The sequence below is a fragment of the Petromyzon marinus genome, chromosome 23 (assembly GCF_048934315.1).
Source record: "Petromyzon marinus isolate PM22_M1 ecotype Great Lakes invasive population chromosome 23, UKy_Petmar_22M1.pri1.0, whole genome shotgun sequence".
In the NCBI taxonomy this organism is placed as follows: Eukaryota; Metazoa; Chordata; class Hyperoartia; order Petromyzontiformes; family Petromyzontidae; genus Petromyzon; species Petromyzon marinus.
In genome coordinates this window covers 10,848,716-10,867,495 of record NC_133689.1, presented here as the reverse complement: position 1 = coordinate 10,867,495, position 18,780 = coordinate 10,848,716, and the positions used below count along the sequence as shown (strand labels likewise).

The window sequence follows — 18,780 nt, the reverse complement described above, 5'->3', positions numbered from 1 at the left end:
CTGGCTGTCGCCTGATGAAGCTAGTTGTAATTACTGGCGAAACGTCGTAGTCAGATTGTAAATGTTGTTGGCTTGGCTCTCCAACACACCGGTTAGTGCTGTACTAGTGACGAATTGGCCACGTTCTGTTTACGTGACAAACCCCTTACTAGTTGGCCGTGTCGGGTGGTGGCGGGTTTAACGACACGTTTATATATTTACGCGATCTAACACAAAAAAAAACCTGTATCGTGGATAAACGCAGTCTTTAAACAAATAAAAAAAGGGAGACGCGCATTCATCACCTGTATTTAGCCGATTTTGCTAACCACAAGCTGCCCAAAGCCAGTTGTGTTTTTTATGATTAGATTCGAAGCTTTCGTGACTGCAGGAATTACTCTTTAGTTATTTTGGTAAAGTCACGTAGAAATTAAAATCAAATAATAATAGAATACGACGTTTCGGTTGCAACACAAGCAACCATCATCAGGTAAGAATGAATGATCAAACACAGACACGGAAAGAACACAGTCAGACACACATTTGTCTTGGTGTGTGTCTCGCTCGGTGTGTCTTGGTGTGTGTCTCTCTCTGCATGTGTGTCTGTCTGTGTTGTTGTCGTGTCTGTGTTGTGTCTTGGTGTGTGTCTCGCTCGGTGTGTCTTTGTGTGTGTCTCTCTCTGCATGTGTGTCTGTGTTGTTGCCGTGTCTGTGTTGTGTCTTGGTGTGTGTCTCTCTCTGCATGTGTGTCTGACTGTGTTGTTGTCGTGTCTGTGTGTTATCATTCAGTCTTTCCTGACGATGGTTGCTTGTGTTGCAAACGAAACGTCGTAGTCTATTATTTATTGATTTTATTTTCTACGTGACTTTACCGAAAGAACCAAAGAGTTTATTTACGATTCTTCGGATCCATGTGAAATGCTTAAGGGTCAAAGGAGCCACGCTACGGCACCCTAATGAGAGTGGGAGACCCGTCCCGGGGATGGGGGGGGCGGCACTCTGTGGGTGCCGCCCCCCCCCGAGCCTGTGGTGGAAATTCCACATTCCTCTAATCGTGTTCAGTCTCTCTCTCTCTCTCTCTGTACCGCTCTGCTGCAACTCTTGACTCGCCGCAAAGTGCCACAGATGTTTTCGACCCCAGAGGAGGGTTCGAACGGCTGAGGTGACAACCCGAACAGGATTTGAACTTGGGAGTCCTCCGATGGAGTGATTCTGCCACGGTGCCACCCAGCTGGATTTAGCGGAAAGGCAAAAGAAAGCGATGTCGGGCCAGGACGATTTCTCGACCGTACTTTAGCATGCTGGTTTGGTTGGACAAAGGGGAAGCACAGGACTGATTTAGATATAAACTTAACTCGTGTTTAATTTTGCCAGGTAAGGCCCACTGAGCTATATCGCTCTTTTTCAGAAGTGACCTGATCACGTGGATATATTTCTCAGCCAAATACAGCCGTCAGGTTCAAACCCGCAACCTCTTAATATACCAGGCGAGGTGGTTAACATCTCGCCACCGCGGTGTTTAGCTATGGCCAGGAATCAAACTTGGGGGTTAACCGGGAATCGAACTCAGGCCGGGGATTGAATTCACGTGGCCCGGTTCGTACCGCAGTGTGCTAACCACTGCGCCACCACTCGCCCTCTCCTGTTGCAGGATGGTGTTTGCTAATGTGGATTGCCACGACATATTCTGCGCCTGCCTGCATGTCTTCACAACCGCACAATGGGAGTCCCCGATGCATTTTTTTTCTGAAGTCGCTGTACTTGATGAAATTATTTATTGGCAGGCAATTGAAAAAAAAAACTTGGGATTTTGACTTTTACGTTGATACACTAATGGCATCTTCAATCCAACTGTCAACTTTAAGCTTGGGAGGATGAGTCAGCACACCCCCGGGCTATGCATCCACCCAATGTATCTCTTTATCTTTCTCCGGCTTTTAAAATTTGTCTTGGCTTGGCTTGGGCAACGGTGTGTATAGCCCAGCCTCACCACACCCATGCGTGCATGCTTACTCCATCAATATGGAACCTTTTGCCACGCAGCTTGGGGTAGAGTTGCTAAAGATATAATGTGCTGTTCGAGCAGATATAGCAGAGTGGCTACACTCCGGTATTACTAATGTATGATTACATGTCACTAATATAGTGAGGGAGGCATGTGAAGAAGCTTGGTTTTCTGCACCCTCGTCCATCTGAATAACTGTCAAATCGCTCTCCGTGGTGCTAACGTTAAAAAAAACCCGCCACTTTTTTTCAAATTTTCTTGCTCTGGTTTCACACCTGATGATGATTGCTTGTGTTTGCAGTCGAAACGTCGTGAGAATTGTATTGTTTTATATTTTTTTTTATTATTTTATTGTTTCCCTTCTACGTGACTTTACCGAAAGAACCAAGAATATGACTCCCTGCAGTCACGAAAGCTTTAAATCAAAACATTTTTTTCCGCACCCTATCAAACATTTTGGAAGTGTCACAATGCGCCGAGTGCGTCGCTGGAAACGGCAGCGAAAATGTTAAAGGCGTTGTGCCGTGAAACACATTCGAAAAACACCAGCGGCAAACACGCGGCAACGACTGCTCTCACGTGGCACACGTGTGGATTCTTCTCTTTAAACTCATCGGAATCCGACGACACGGCCATCGCACGGTGGTCAGCCACCGCAGGCTCGACAGCAGTTCTAGATTTAAAGCTTTCGTGACTGCTAGGATCCATACTCTTTGGTTCTATTGGGTAAAGTCACGTAGGTGAAAATAAAATAACAAGAAATCACGACGTTTCGGCCACAACACAAGCGGCCTTCATCAGGTGAAGGGACGAGACTGTCTGGAGGACAGCGCTGGAGTGGAAGAAGCCACGCTCAGATTACGACCTTTAAGCTGTGCGTCAAGGCGCTTGGTCTTTTTCTTCTCACACAGCTTAAAGGTCGTGATCTAAGCGTGGCTTCTTCCACTCCAGCGCTGTCCTCCAGACAGTCTCGTCCCTTCACCTGATGAAGGCCGCTTGTGTTGTGGCCGAAACGTCGTGATTTTTTGTTATTTTATTTTCACCTACGTGACTTTACCCAATAGAACCAAAGAGTATGGATCCTAGCAGTTCCCTTACAAGATCAGGTGGAGACACGGTGACGGGACTTTTCACGGACGGCTGCTCTATGCTTGCCCTGTTAATGTTTTTTTTTCCCTTCGCTGAGGGCGGTGCCAAGTCTGTGAAACCGCTGCACCAAGAACGCCGTGCCAACAGCTCTGTGGCGTGGGCGTTTTATTCGGAGTGGCTGGAGTCACGATGTCTCGCTGCGCGTTTCCATGGGCGTTCCCGATTCAGTGGTGGGAAAAAAATACCTCCTGCGGCAGCAGCCGGTCTCTCCATAGACGGTGAACTTCCCACCAAGCGGAAAACATCTTAGCAACCCCATAGGGATGATGATGATGGTGGTGATAACGGTATTGGACATAGCGAGGCTTTTATTGTTTTGTTAATTCATACATTTAAAAATGCGTTTATACCATGTAATGGAATATCTACACTGCTATTCCATTGGCAGATAACTTTGTCCACCGATGAATGGAATCAAATTTTTTTTTTAAGTTTAGTACAAACTTAAAGTTACGTCAAACTTTAAGCTGACCTTGCCCTATGAGAGAAACGAATCGGTCCTCAGGCTGTCATTTTTGGAGGCCCAAATACAAAAAAACGATGGTATTGTTATAAGTTAGATTCGACTATTTATGCTAATTTCTACTTTTCAAGGCCTCTATAATATTTCGATTTAAAGCTTTCGTGACTGCAATGATTCATCTTCTTTGGTTCTTTCGGTAAAGTCACGTAGAATGAGAATAAAATAATAAATTGATAAAATAAAATAACACAAATAAAATAGCACAATATATAATATTGTTGATAATTCACGAGTCCTTCGTATCATTTGTGATGATTGTACGCAGGGCTTAATTTCTCACTGAATATTTTTTTACGGCGGCTGGTAAACTGTAGGAGGCTCGCGATTTGCAGCTACAGGCAAAGCGAGATGCACATTGGGTGCGGAAATGTTCTCTGAGTAACCGACCCAGACAGACCCTGCTAAACTTAAACTGTCATGACTTTAAGCTTTCGTGACTGCAGGAATTCATATTCTTTGGGTCTTTCGGTTCAAAGAAAATGACAAAAAACTACGATGTTTCGATCGCAACGCAAGCGGTCGTCATTAGGAAAATGATGACGACCGCTTTTGTTGCGATCGAAACGTCGTAGTTTGTTATTTTATTTGAACCTATCTACGTGACTTTACCGTATTACATGTATAAATATATTCATCACAGCAGTAAGCCTCTCCCTCATTAGTTCAAATGCCAGCCACGGTCAACTCGGCACCGTTATCATCAGCAACTGTCATCATGCCTCCCAAGTTGGTAAATTTAGCACTTCCTGGTGATGCTGCACTACTTGAGAAGTCAACGGAAGTTGTATTATGGAGATACTAGGCCCTGCCATAAGACTTTGGAATTTCCAACACTGGACCAGGAGCACCACTGACTACGCTGGGTTCAGAATGGAGGGACTGAAATTAGACTTTCTCTTCCAGAAACTACGGAAGCACCATACATGTTCAGAGCAGTATCGTACACTAATGCACTTGGGTCTGTAATATTTTTAATATCCAAATGCAGTTCAGCATGCTGGTTAGTGTGGGCTGAGAGTAAGGAGCATATAATTGAGAACATGTAAGTGCAGTATAACAATTGATTTTGCTACACTGCCCTCTGCTGCATTCTCTGCAGGCCTTTAACAAACCTGGAGGTCAACCATCTGAGCACAATGTACAGGCTCATCCTGATTGGCCTGCGAGGTCTGCCTGTATGACAAGCCATATTTGTGGAGATATTTAATGAGGCTTCTCCAGAAGAAGACACTGAGGCTCCTGTCCATGTATCCTGAGCTGTGGGTATGGACAGTGGTTTTTGTCACATTTTGATGTACAGTGTTGCACGCTCTATGCGTAAAAAAAAATTGTGGCTCTGCCTAAGAAGGCACGGTCAGCGCTGGTGCTCTGGGTTCCACTGGGCTGTACTACTATTTCCCAGGGTTCACCTCGCACCCATCTTGCCTTCTACCTTCGGGTTAATCCTGAGAAAGCACTGCAACTGGTGCAACTGTGAAACAAGGACATTATGCTTTATTATAAAAGAAAGGTTTGGTAGATGGATGGGCGGTCACATCGAAAGGGCGTGTGGCCTGCTAGTTTAATTTTTAGGATTGATTATATGAATAAAGCAGATGTTAAAGACCCCACACTATTGTCACGAATACCACTGTATTCCTCCAGTGTCACAGCCCATTTACCAAACTTGAGACCAAACATTATTCGCAACTAAATACTTGACTACAAAATTACGAGTCAAAATTATTCCCTGCACAAATGAGCATTGAGATGCCACTGATCTGTTTACAGCCCTGAGCAATTGGTGAATAATTCAAATTCCTCTGGTGGGGATGAGTTGAACCATAGGAAAACCACTTTTGGCTTCCCCACAAAGTGATACCTATTTTATCGTCCACCAAAGGACGATGGTCTTAAAAATATTATTTCATAACTATCGTTCAGTCTTATCCATTAGAGTGTCTTTGCTTGGGGTGTCTGTGGCTAATAATGTCTTGATTTTTGTGTTAATTGTCCTCTTGCACCACTGCCAACGCAGCATCATCAACTAATTTTTGAGATTAACCGTTTACATCTCAAAATGCCATTGTCCAAAATATCGCAAATTTTAAATGTATATGTGGTTGCTTTAAATGCGTTGTCGTTGACGCGTGTTAACCTTTCACATCTGTAAACTGCTGTAGAGTGCCACCACAATGCGCTACACATGGTGACAGATGGAGTGTCGAGTGCTCTGGGTTTGCGAATGGACGTGTCTGGCAACACATTGCCCCTTTGAGTTTGCGTTTATATCCGCGACTTGCGTATTCATGCAAAGTGCATAATAAAAGAGCAGAAAAATATAATAAAAAAATACTTTAAATGGCTTCATAATCACAGGCAGCATTTTAATCAAGCGCGTTATTGCAGTACAGTGACTTCATTACAGTGTTGATTTAGTTAACTGTTATTGATAACAATAATAATGGTAATAGCAGGCCGTAACACAGGGCAGCTCATTCGAAGTGGGGCAGGCGGGCGGGCGGGCGGGCGGTTGGAGGGTTTGGCCGGCCAGTTTAGTCGCACCGCTTGACTCGAATGCACATTTTTTTTTTTTCCCCCGTCTTAATAATTACACGGAAAACGCTCGTGCGGAAACTGCAAACGGTTTTTTTTTTTATAAAGCCAATACAAGCGTAATAATTGCACGTCGCTGTCAAAGGACGATGGCAGTGCGCCCGCGTGGGCAAACCCACATGTTTCTGGGGGTTTTTTTTTTTCGTAGCCAGCGGGCCCTCCCTGTGCGTGTGCGCGTTCAACTGCAAAACATTGACGTAGCGTTGTGTGCGGACGGCGGTACACGTTGCCCGCCGGTGAGGCGCAACGGAGGTGGCGTGCACGTGGGTTTGTAGCCGATGGCGGTGCCCGCGGGTCTTCTCGCTCCTTCCGGCGATTTTTGAGATTTGAGCAGCTGAGCCAGCGGCCCCCCCCCCCCCCCCCTTGCCGTACGGCTGAGATGCCGGCCTTAAATTTCCTGTGCGCTGGATTCGCACGTGTGTATCATGCAGCTTGAGAATGTATACTGATCGATTAATGAATGCACTGCATGTACGTTGGACTTCTTTCGCACCGTACGTAGCCGAACGTGCTAAATCGCATGTGCTAATCGCAGCTCTCCCTGCCGTGAAGTACTGGGCAACATTAAGGATATTTGAAGTAAGTTTGGCAGTAGTTCTGTGGTGTCATCTTCAGGGGTCGTTGCTGAACACGATGTGAGGAACCTGCCTGGCTGATGGAGTACGCGAAGGCTTCTTTTTTTTTATTACACACTGACGTGGCTATCAAAACAATAGCGATCTTATAATTCATGAGGACAATAAACAAAAAACGTTTCTTACATTAAATATTTTGCAAACAATGTCTTGTTACGTGATGCAGACAGCACGTCAGGAAATTGCATTCTTTTCACTGCGCGGGGAGATGGGTTGAGGCGAATAGCCGTGAATCTGTAATGTGGAAACAGCAGCACCGTTTACAGTGTGGTGACTCAGACTGACATTTGATAAAAATAACTGCGGTAGTTTCCATAAGAACAGACCGTTTTTTTTTATATATAATAGACCCTGGGTAACAGTGTGTGGTGTAATCCAGTGATCTTGAGGTGAGATTGATGAAGCACTTACAGATGGAACCTCTCTGAAACCCCCACATTTCTCAACAAACATGCCGTGTCTGCAGGAGGGAAAGGAGCAAATCGTTCGTTTCTCAGTCCGCTTGTCCTGGTGAGGGTCACGGTGGCAGCAGCGTGTTGAGTAGGGCTCCCCAGATCTCCCTTTACCTGGCGACAGACTCTGCCACTACATTACTATTCACTACGATACACTACACTATACACTACACTATACACTACACTCTACACTACACTATACACTACACTATACACTACTATACGTTACACTATACATTACGATACACGACTACACTACTATACACTACACTATACACTACTATACACGACACTATACACTACACTATACACTACACTATACACTACACTATACACTACAATATACACTACTATACACTACTATACACTACACTATACACTACTACACACTACACTATACACTACTATACACTACACTATACACTACTATACACTACTATACACTACACTATACACTACTATACACTACTATACACTACACTATACACTACACTATACACTACACTATACACTACAATATACACTACTATACACTACTATACACTACACTATACACTACTACACACTACACTATACACTACTATACACTACACTATACACTACACTATACACTACTATACACTATACACTACACTATACACTACACTATACACTACACTATACACTACACTATACACTACACTATACACTACTACACTATACACTACTATACACTACAGTACTATACACTACTATACACTACACTATACACTACTATACACTACACTATACACTACACTATACACTACACTATACACTACTATACACTACACTATACACTACTATACGTGACACTATACATTACGATACACGACTACACTACTATACACTACACTATACACAGACTCTAGCACTTCCTGGGGGCATTCCCAGGCCAGCCGAGCGACATCGTCCCACCACCTGGGCCAGCCCCGGGGTCTTCACCCAGTGGGATTTGCACCGGTAGAATTCCAGGGGGAGTCTTGGGCCCCACATTTGCGAGGATCTACTCAGGTTTTTCCGTTTTTTTCTTTTCCCCCACGTGCAAATTAAAATTACGACAAGAAATTGCTTAAATGCCCCAAGCAGGACACTCCGGAAAAATAATCATGAATTCCTGGGCCAAACAAAGACGTTGTATATAATGCTGCAGTGTATTGCCTCGTGAATTTTGGTCTTTGCAAGAGAAAAAAAAACACGTTTCCTTACAGGTATGGGGCACATTTAGCTTTGACTTTTGTTGTGAGAGACGTAATTAATCTCATTTTAGAGGGCACTGAATGGGTCCGTTAATAAGGGACCTGCAAAAAAAATGCAGCCTAATTTCCAAAAATCTAGTGCACGTGCAAAAGCACTCTGAAGGGCAACCGCTGATGAGCAGCATTCATCCCCTTTGATTTCCCCCTTGCAGCGGAGCCACACACTCCTCTCCCCAACACCAAGTGCCGCGTTGAAGTGCCTATCTGCCCCTAATGGTGGACCTTTCAGCCCTTGACGAGTTCACTGCTCTCGGTACGAGTGCGTCGTTCTCATCAGCCACCGTGAAGAGATGCCTTGTGTGCGTGTGCCTCTTCACGCCGTATGAATAGCGTGCTTCATTGGGTGCCGCACTTTGTGCAGTGAGGCGCGTACTTTGAAGAGGTGATCCACCGTTACGTACTAGTGCACCCACAGATCATCGGTCTGTTGTCTCCGCTACGGAGATTATGTGGTCGGCAGTGCCCTGACTCAGCAACGGTGGTTGAGTCGCAAACCTCGTCTCTGAATATTGCCTAAGATGTGCTCATCTGTCTCAGCTAGTGTAACACGTGGGCTTTCTTGACCAATATCCATAATAGAGGTTTTGTTGGGTGAGATCTCTCAGCTTCAGGAAGTGTTTGGGGGGCTTGGATTTTGATCTTGGTTCGGGTGCTGAAATTTAATTTGATAATTAAACAAAAAATGTGCATACCAATGTGCCTAAAATAGGCGGCTTGCAGTGGACAAATGTTCCCTGCAAAAATATGTTAAACTATGTAAAGTATTTAACTATCGAAGGTTTGCAGTTTGACCAAAAAAACACTTGTTCAAATCCACAGTTAAAATATTTGTTCGCACCCTTTAGCCGCTGTGTTGTCAGAATCAGAATCTTTATTTATTCTGGAGAAATCCGATGAGCAATGAAGCTCCTTTTCACAGATGTCCAGTAGCGGGCGGGCGGGTCAGAAAGTTTCAGCAAACGACAATGCACAAAGACGATAGGAGTGCAAAGTATAGTGACAGGTCAGCAAATCAAATTGTGGGGGATGATGGAAAATCAGAAATCCGATAATCCGTCATGTGAATTGAAAATGTTCTCCAACAGTTGTGAATGATAATCGTGGGCAACAGGACAAAGCGTGACTCCTTTTGCGATAAATGAACAGATGCGGGCGTTCCTCGCATAACGCGCGGCACGCGTTCCTGAAAAACAGCGCCTAAGCCGAAGTGCGCTGTATGAAGCCTAAGGTCCCATAAAAATGCATCTTATATGTATGATTTAATTTAATTATTTTAGCCCTGAATATACAAAATATATGTATAAATTTAATACTTAAGGATAATATGAATAACTTTACAAAGAATGCTAGTTCTTTGAGTTTAATGACGAATATTAATCGAAATTAAAAAGATTACGCCTTACAAATATTACTTAACAAGGAGTAATAGCGGGCCTTCTTGAACGCTTCCATGGGCTGCTTCTACTCAGATCTACGACGACTACGCTGGGCCCAGCCAAGGCGCGGTGACGGCCTCAGATCGAGATATATATTTTTTTCGTTACTTTGAATTTTTATCATTGAAAATTATTTTTTTGTTACTTTCAAAAAGAAAATGTTACAATTGCGTTTAAAAAAAAAAAAAATTGAGCGCACCACTGTGAAGCGCACCGCGTGAGCGTGAACTCTGTCCCAAAAAGATGTATCGCGTAACCGCTAACTCGCGCTGTGTGGGGGGGGGGGGGGTGCGTTTCACGCGAGGGATACGTTTTAGGAAGCCGTTCTATAATGCAGGACGGAAAAACTTCAGGTAATAGGAAGAATAGGGTGGCTGATATTAGGAGTGTCCGCAGAACAGATCTCTTCCGCGGATAACGGGCGTTGCGGGTAATAGGGTCATGGGTAAGAGGAGTTCTGCAATTAAAGGTGCGCATCACGTCTTGTATGGGTGGCATCTGTTAATTACGGGTGGCATCTGTCAATGAATCCTAAGGCAGTGATGATAGTTATCAAACTATGTGGCAAGCTGTATTGACACCTAAGTAAATATTGAACTGGCGGCCTTCCGATTACCTTTTGGGCACACCACCACTATAAGCACCTGGATTACAGTGTCCCTTCTCTCTCAAATGTCGGGAATTACGCAATAAGCATTGATTCTTAGGAAGTGCGTTTGGGGTCGAATGTTCGTGGGGTATTCTTTTCTACCAATATATAATTAAAAAAAAAAATCTCTATGATTTTATGCTATTTACTGCCAGTGCGGTAACTTTTCACTGAAAAAGTAGTGCCAGGTTAGGTTTAGCTTTTGTTTGTGCGAGGTAAAAACCATTGACACATTAAAAGCTTTTTTTCGATGGGGAAAGTGGGGGGGGGGGGGGGCTGGTTACATCATAGCAGCCCGGTTACAGCAAATAAAAAATACCACGAACAAAGCAATCCAAAAACAACAGTTCACGATCAAGCCGTGCGTCAACGTCGTACAAATAGCGCCACGAACACGAACCAGGTGCTGGATTTGACAGGTCACATGGAGACCGGTTTCGAACGCCGGCTCAGAACGCCGGCTCAAAACAGGGACAGCATTTGTTGACCGCCCTCTCGGCATGTGATGCCGCATGGAGGAAGAGCCTCCCGCTGAAGCTTGCGACGGCCGTGCCTTGCTGCCCGGCTAGCTGCCCGGCTAGCCGCCCGGCTAGCTGCCCGGCTAGCTGCCCGGCTAGCTGCCTGGCTAGCTGCCCGGCTAGCTGCCTGGCTAGCTGCCCGGCTAGCTGCCCGGCTAGCTATCAGCCTATTCTTGGGTCTTTCGGTAAAGCCACGTAGATAGGTTCAAAGAAAATAATAAAAAAAACAACAGAAAAATGCGACGTTTCGATCGCGACGCAAGCGGTCGTCTTCAGGAAAAGGGGGGGGGGGTTAGCTTTTCTTTGAACCCATCTACGTGACTTTACCGAAAGACCCAAGAATATGAATTCCTGCAGTCACAAAAGCTTTAAATCACGATTTAGCTATCAGCCTCATCGCCGAAATGCTGAGCGACCGATGGTTCACCGTCCACCTTAATGGGCCTGCCAGCAGCCCACGAAGATCGAATAGTGGACGCCCGCAGGGATCTGCTCTAGCCCCGGTGCTGTTCAATCTCTACACCGGTGACATTCCGGCGACGTAAAGGAACCCCCCCCCCCCACGCCGTAGGCTTAAATCCAGGAAGCCTTCCTGGATACGAACCTCTGCTCTGGCAGCTGAAAATAAAGACACCGGCACTCGGTGGTCTGAAAGGTGGGCCGCTCTGAACGTGGCAACCAAAAACATCATTGAGGACCCGGCCGAGGAAGTGCCGGGATTCTCTCTAGCGACGTCTGTGGAGCACGCTGAACCGCGCTCGGATGCAGCACGGGAGGTGTGCTTACGCGTTGTTCCATGAATGGAAAATTAAAGATTCACCGATCTGCGACTGTGGTAAAGCCCAGACCATCAAACGCATCACCGACAAGTTGCGCCATCCATGCACACCCCCTGGCGGTGTTGCTGTAATTCGTACGGCGTCTACTGCGGCCTTGGATCGGTTGAGGGACCTTAACATTCCAACTGTGACATCATTTACACAAACTGTTGCTTACATGCCATACGAAAGAAGAAGAACCGACACGAGGTTAATGTCACGCATCACGCACACTTGAAAGGAAATCCGAGGTCCAAAAAGTGATTATAAAAGTAGGACGGAGGATTTGGTTCTTGCGTGGTGGGGAGTAAGGGGGGGGAGGGGGGGATGAAGACAGGGGTGGGACCAGGAATAGGGAGGAACTCCGAAGGATTTGGGAATTTACCTGGGGGGGGGGGGGGTTATTTTATAACACTGTGAAGATGAAGATAGCCCAATGCCATGCCCTGCATAGATCACTGGGGGTGATTAGAGTTTAAATACATAATCAATAAAGTTCGCGGTGAAGGTGGGTTATGCAGAGGGCAAAGTGGAGAGCCGAGAGCAGAGTGGTGCAATGGGACCAGTGTGTGTTTTAGCGCTGAGCCCTACACCAAGTCTGCGTGAATAACATCACAGTCGTCGGAAGACAGAGAATGCGGTGGCTCTATCCAATTGTCGTCGGGGCGAAATTCGAAGTTGATTTCTGGTTAAGAGGAAGACAATTTTTACCTTTATATTTTTGTTGTTGTTGCAAATATTATTTGATACGTGCAGCGAACAATGGATTGTGATCGAGGGTGACACGTGGGGTATTTACATTTGTTTGACGGGTCCAATTTATTGAGAGTCAAACGCCATCATTGTGGTAGTGGGGAGGGGGAGTCAATTGGCCACATTCCCAAGAACACCGCCAAGTTTTTAACTTGCTGACGTTAAACATAAGTTTCGGACCGTTTAGTTGTATTATAAGGACATGAGTCTTGTTGAAACTTTTGTATACAGATCATCCTCGGATTGGCTAGACCACGAGATAACAGCAGCGTCATCGGTGAACAGATTTAAGTCGGAGTGGGATGAGCAAAGTCTCCTAAATTCTGGACATGAAAAGAAGAAGATAGGACCAAGTTTTGTAGCCCTGGGGGACACCTTCAGTGACGTACCAGGTCGGGTTGTTTACAGAGATTCACTCGGAGCGGTCTGAGAGGATCAGTTAACTCTTTGGTTCTTTCGGTAAAGTCACGTAGAAAGAAATTCGATTAAGTAATAATGGAATACGACGTCTCGATTGCAACACAAGCAACCATAATCAACTAAGAATGAATGAGAAAAAGCAAACCTAGTAAACTTAGCAATACAATGCAATACAACACAGAGAGTCGGCCAACAAAACAGTCAACACCCCACCTGGTTGATTACGTTCTTCCAAAGATTGCTACATTTGAGAGAGACACAAAACATAGACACGGAGACACACAGACAGAAACACAAGCAGAGAGAGACTCACACAGAGACACACAGAGAGAGACACACACAGAGACAAACAGAGAGAGACACACAAACAGAGAGAGACTCACACAGAGACAAACAGACAGACACAAACAGAGACTCACACAGAGACAAACAGACAGACACACAAGCAGAGAGAGACTCACACAGAGATAAACAGAGAGAGACACACAAGCAGAGAGAGACTCACACAGAGACAAACAGAGAGAGACACACAAACAGAGAGAGACTCACACAGAGACAAACAGAGAGAGACTCACACAGAGACAAACAGAGAGAGACTCACACAGACAAACAGAGAGAGACTCACACAGAGACAAGCAGACAGACACACAAGCAGAGAGAGACTCACACAGAGACAAACAGACAGACACACAAGCAGAGAGACACTCACACAGAGACAAACAGACAGACACACAAGCAGAGAGATACTCACACAGAGACAAACAGACAGACACACAAACAGAGAGAGACTCACACAGGGACAAACAGAGAGAGACTCACACAGAGACACAAGCAGAGAGAGACTCACACAGAGAGAGAGACTCACACAGAGACAAACACACAGAGACACAAGCAGAGAGAGACTTAGACAGAGACAAGCAGAGAGACACACAAGCAGAGAGAGACTCACACAGAGACAAACAGAGAGAGACTCACACAGAGACAGACAGACACACAAGCAGAGAGATACTCACACAGAGACAAACAGACAGACACACAAACAGAGAGAAACTCACACAGAGACACACAGACAGACACACAAGCAGAGAGAGACTCACACAGAGACACACAGACAGACACAAGCAGAGAGAGACTCACACATAGACACACAGACAGACACACAAGCAGAGAGAGACTTACACAGAGACAAACAGAGAGAGACTCACACAGAGACAAACAGAGAGAGACACACAAACAGAGAGAGGCTCACACAGAGACAAACAGAGAGAGAGACACACAAGCAGAGAGAGACTCACACGGAGACAAACAGATAGGAAGTCTGTGACTTGTGCGATATTCTGCGGATGACGTTTTCCCCGGTGCGCCAAGCACGTGGCAAATGACCGTCGTATCGACGGACTGCGCATCGACGTGTGTGTGGAGGCGTCCTGCAGCCGCTTCGCGCGCTCTGCTGTGAACCCTGCAACTCGAATTTGATTCCCGGCCACGGTTAACGTCATTGGTGGAGTGTTGTCAAGTCTTGTTTGAGTAACACAGGTGACTGAACTGAAAAGAGTGAAGCTTAATTTGCGAGAGTCAAACAACTCCTCCCATGACCAATTCTGCATGGAAGAGGCCTTTGCTCAGACAGGCGTTTGACAAAAGGTCCGTAGATAAATGCGCGTGCGTAATAAGGAAGGGCCTGGAAGCAAACTTTCCCAGCATTTCTGCAATCATTTAAAATCCTTTCTCGAATATCAACCGGAGGGAATTGTGCACAGCCGAATACACATCATGCGACTTTGTCAAAAGCCCAGATACATACTTTGCTGCGAATGTATTTTTTCCGTTCACACGATATCTGTCCACGGTCCTTACTGTTGTTCACAGATTTGCATGTAGCAGGAAGAGCCAATCAACACATGAATCAGATTAGCAAGACCCACATATATGAGGAACTTTCGATAAGATAATTATAGATTACATGAGTTCTGCTGTTTTTGCCATGAGAAACGTTTATTTGCACGTATTTTAAAACCCTGAAAATCACAAAACAAACCGGTTATCTCACCGACCTTTAAAGGAGAGTGCACTGAATTTCCCTCGGCCTCTTCACCACGCGCTTCACAATCACGATCATTATACAGCTCTGCATCCCTGCTGCCTGCGGACACAGAGAGCGACATCTCGCTATAAATAGCCTCTTGAAGCGTGATTTACACCACCTGAGTGGAGGAGATGACCCGGAAAGGCGGCACATTGAGCGATTGCTGATATAATCAATGAGGAGAGTAGGCAAGGGGGCGGCGGCGGCGGGAGGGGGGGGAATGAGAGGAAAGATAATTCCCCACGGTTGAGCTGAGGGGGGGAGGGGGGGTCGTCTTTTCTTTTTTTCTTTTTTTTTTTAAAATCCGCCACTATATTTTGAGCTGTCGCTGTCCGACGTCACGGGACAAACCTCATAATTCAAGATAGCGACCGGCAACGAATCGCCCCGTGTCTGAAAGGGGGCCCCCCGGGAGATGCCTCGGAACTCCTCCTCAAGCGTCTTCAATCCGCGTCGTCTTCGCACCGCAGCGCGTTTTTTTGTTGTTGTTGTTGTTGCTTTGGCACGCTCTCCTCCGTTCGGGGACACTTTCTTTGCACAACGCGGGCGCGCAACTCGTGAAAACACGCCTTCTGAGCGGTCGACGGCGACCTACTTTGTTGAGCTGCGCGGCTGAGCGGCGTGGGAATTCTGGGCATACGCGCCGAATGATGCAGCGCACAGTGGCCTACCCTCACCTCGGTTCTTCGTCCCGCAATGGGATGACCGCAGGTCGATTGTGCAATGCAAATGCCATTGAGGAACGCATCTGTTGTGTTCAACGAGGAATTGCTGTACAGGCCTCCTGTCCAAAACTGCACGTTGGCGGGGGGGGGGCGTGGGGGTTGGCGGTGTCCCACGTGGCCATGCTCGTCGATGCCGGGAGCCACGCCGGCTCAGAGTGGTGGTGTTGCGGTGACGGCGGGGAGCGTAAAAGTGTGCATTGCATTTTGCAATTGACTTTTGCCACACTGCCCTCTTCCGCCCACCACGCAGTCCAGCACGCGAGCGACGAGAGGCGGCCGCTTTGTGTACGGTGGTCGCACATCGGAACCGTTTAGCCAGGCTCGGCCGCTGCCTGCCTTCCACAAAGTCTGACGAGATTGGGTGCACTCCCCCCCCCCCCCCCCGGTGATACGCAACGTGTGTACGATGCATGTTGAACTTATTTCGCACCGTACGTAGCCCCCCCCCCCCCCCCCCTCTCATATATCTCTCTTCTTCTTCTTCTCCTCCTCCTCCTCCTCCTTCTTCTTCTTCATACGTCCGTCTCACATCTTCACGCTGAATACATCTCTAATCTCTACGAGGGTTATGCAGCCCCCTCTCTCTTCTGAGTACATCTCTTCCCTCTGTTGGCGCGTTACCTTTGCCGTGGCGTGGCCGCGTGTCCCTCCGATTCTGCGGATGATTATCCAATGCCGGCGCTGGATGCACCAAGTTTTGATACCCTTGCTTGTAGATGATGAGGGTTAAGCGGGGGGGGGGGGGGGGGGTGGGGGGGAGCACATTTGAATGAAATAAATAACAGCGGAGGGAAAACCATGGCCTTAATCTCTACCGCCCCCGCTCATGCGACGGAAAAAAAAAGCCCCAAAGCGTTGAAATTTCGTCCGCCTCTCGTTCCCGTGCGTCACAAGCGAGCGCGCGCGTGTGTGGAACGTGCGCCTGTAGTGCGGCTGCCCTGACGGAATTCACATTTTTGCGTAAGTGCACTTGTTCGCGGAGGAGACATTCGCGCGCGGCTTAACGCGTGTTTTTTTTATTGCTGTTACGCATTGTGTCCGTGTGTGCACGTGCGTGCGTGTTTGCAACTAGTACGGTCGACTCTGCGTAGTCCACATTTATCTGCAGCTGCGTTCGCGGATGAGAGGCGTCATCCCCACGGCCTTGGGACCGGGTTTGCCGGTGTGCAATAAGGCGGGGTTTGGTCGGCTGTAACCAGCGCCCGTTCCACACGTGATGTGAATTGATGACAAAATAATACTCCGCAAGGGTTCTCCTTCAGAGCAATAACCAAGCGCCGTATTATGGCAGGGCCGTTGGCCAAAACGTCGCCCGTTTATATATTTCATTGCAGATTTTCTTTTTCCTCATACGACATTGTTATTGAGGAGCGTGAGTTTTTGGTTTGGTTTTTTTACGCTTTGTATGCAACTGCCAACGCATTATCACCAAATCATGTATCCGCTGTGAAGCTGCTCATGTCTATGAAATTATAATTGACTGGAGTTAGCCACTTTCGTGTAATAATGTCGTACGAAAACTCAATTTTAAGTAAAAAAAAATACGTACAAAGTTATATTATATAAGACAAGTACGTACGTTCAGGGCCGGATTAAGGCACGGGGCTTTTAGGGCCTGCAGTCTAGGGGCCTCCGCCAACCGGAGGGCCTCCAGAGATGAAGCGAAAAGTCATTTGATTTGTGAATGCTGAATTTTATTTGTTGTTAGTCTTGTAAAAAATATTTTTTTATGATTTTTCTTCAACTATGTTTTGTTTTTGAAAATATTCCGGGGGGGCCTCGCACAGTACCTGTAGCCCAGGGGCCTGCAAAATCTTAATCCGGCCCTGTGTACGTAAAACTTCTTTCGCACCGTTCATAGCCACCCTCGCTCATCGGAGTTGCGGTCAAAGTGCAACAGATTCCAACAACAGATGTCATTGCCGTCGGCGAGCACCTGTCAAGGCCGCATTTGTCTCTCCGCTACGAATGCCGACACATTCGCACGGCGGGTCGTCGTTTTTGCGGCTGAGTTGGCCCAGAGTACGCAGTGGCCGATCGGTTATCGCTCCGTGACATCGTGCTGGGGCGTTTGGCGCGCACCTTGGCGACGTCCAACGACAGTGAGCAGCTCCCCCCACCACCACCACCACCACCGCCGCGCTGACTGAACCCTTGACTCGAGCGGCGGAAACGAGCCTGCGACGTGTGACGAGAACAACCGGGGGGAGATGGGAGACTGCAGAGCGAGCTGCTGGCCGACTGCATCGCCCGCGCGTGCGCGCGCGGGCGATGCACCGCGTTAGCGTTCATTTGAGAGTTTATTTGATTTGTTACGACGGATTATCTCGTCGAGCACGTTGCCCGGCTGTTTTACACCGGGGGGGGGGGATCCGTGGTGCGTGAGCGCAGCAACAACAACAACAACACACACAACAACACACACAACAGCAACAACATTGCAGAGGACGAGTGCGGGGGTCCCTGAGGAATGTTGCACCGCCCAGCACGGCCAATTAGTGAGGTTTGTCACGTGAACAAAACGTGCCAATTAGTTACAACTACGGCACACCGGTTATGTTTGTGCAGAGTACAAAGTCACAACGTTTGCAATTTTGAGTAGAACGTTTCGCTGGTGAGTACAGCCAGCATGATGACCAGCAAAACGTCGTGCAGCACTGTGATTATAAACGTTGAGGGCTGTGCAGCATCGTCCCCTGGTGTTCTGTGCGTCTCTGCTTCCACACGTATGGTCGCTGCCCTCACCAAACCCGCAGTG

The 18,780-nt window shown here is 47.0% G+C and overlaps 1 protein-coding gene across 4 annotated transcripts in view; it reads left to right on the top strand.

The window, feature by feature from the left end:
* Nucleotides 1-18,780, top strand: part of LOC116945270 (tyrosine-protein kinase Yes-like) — a 124,567-nt gene that overhangs the window by 26,260 nt on the left and 79,527 nt on the right. Inside the window, exon 1 of one of the 4 annotated variants that reach the window (XM_032959651.2) lies at nucleotides 16,806-16,982. The exons of the other annotated variants lie outside the window; for them this stretch is intronic. The gene's annotated coding sequence lies outside the window, so the exon portion shown is untranslated. Of the gene's footprint in view, nucleotides 1-16,805; nucleotides 16,983-18,780 lie in introns of those variants that run through there. 4 annotated transcript variants of the gene reach the window in all.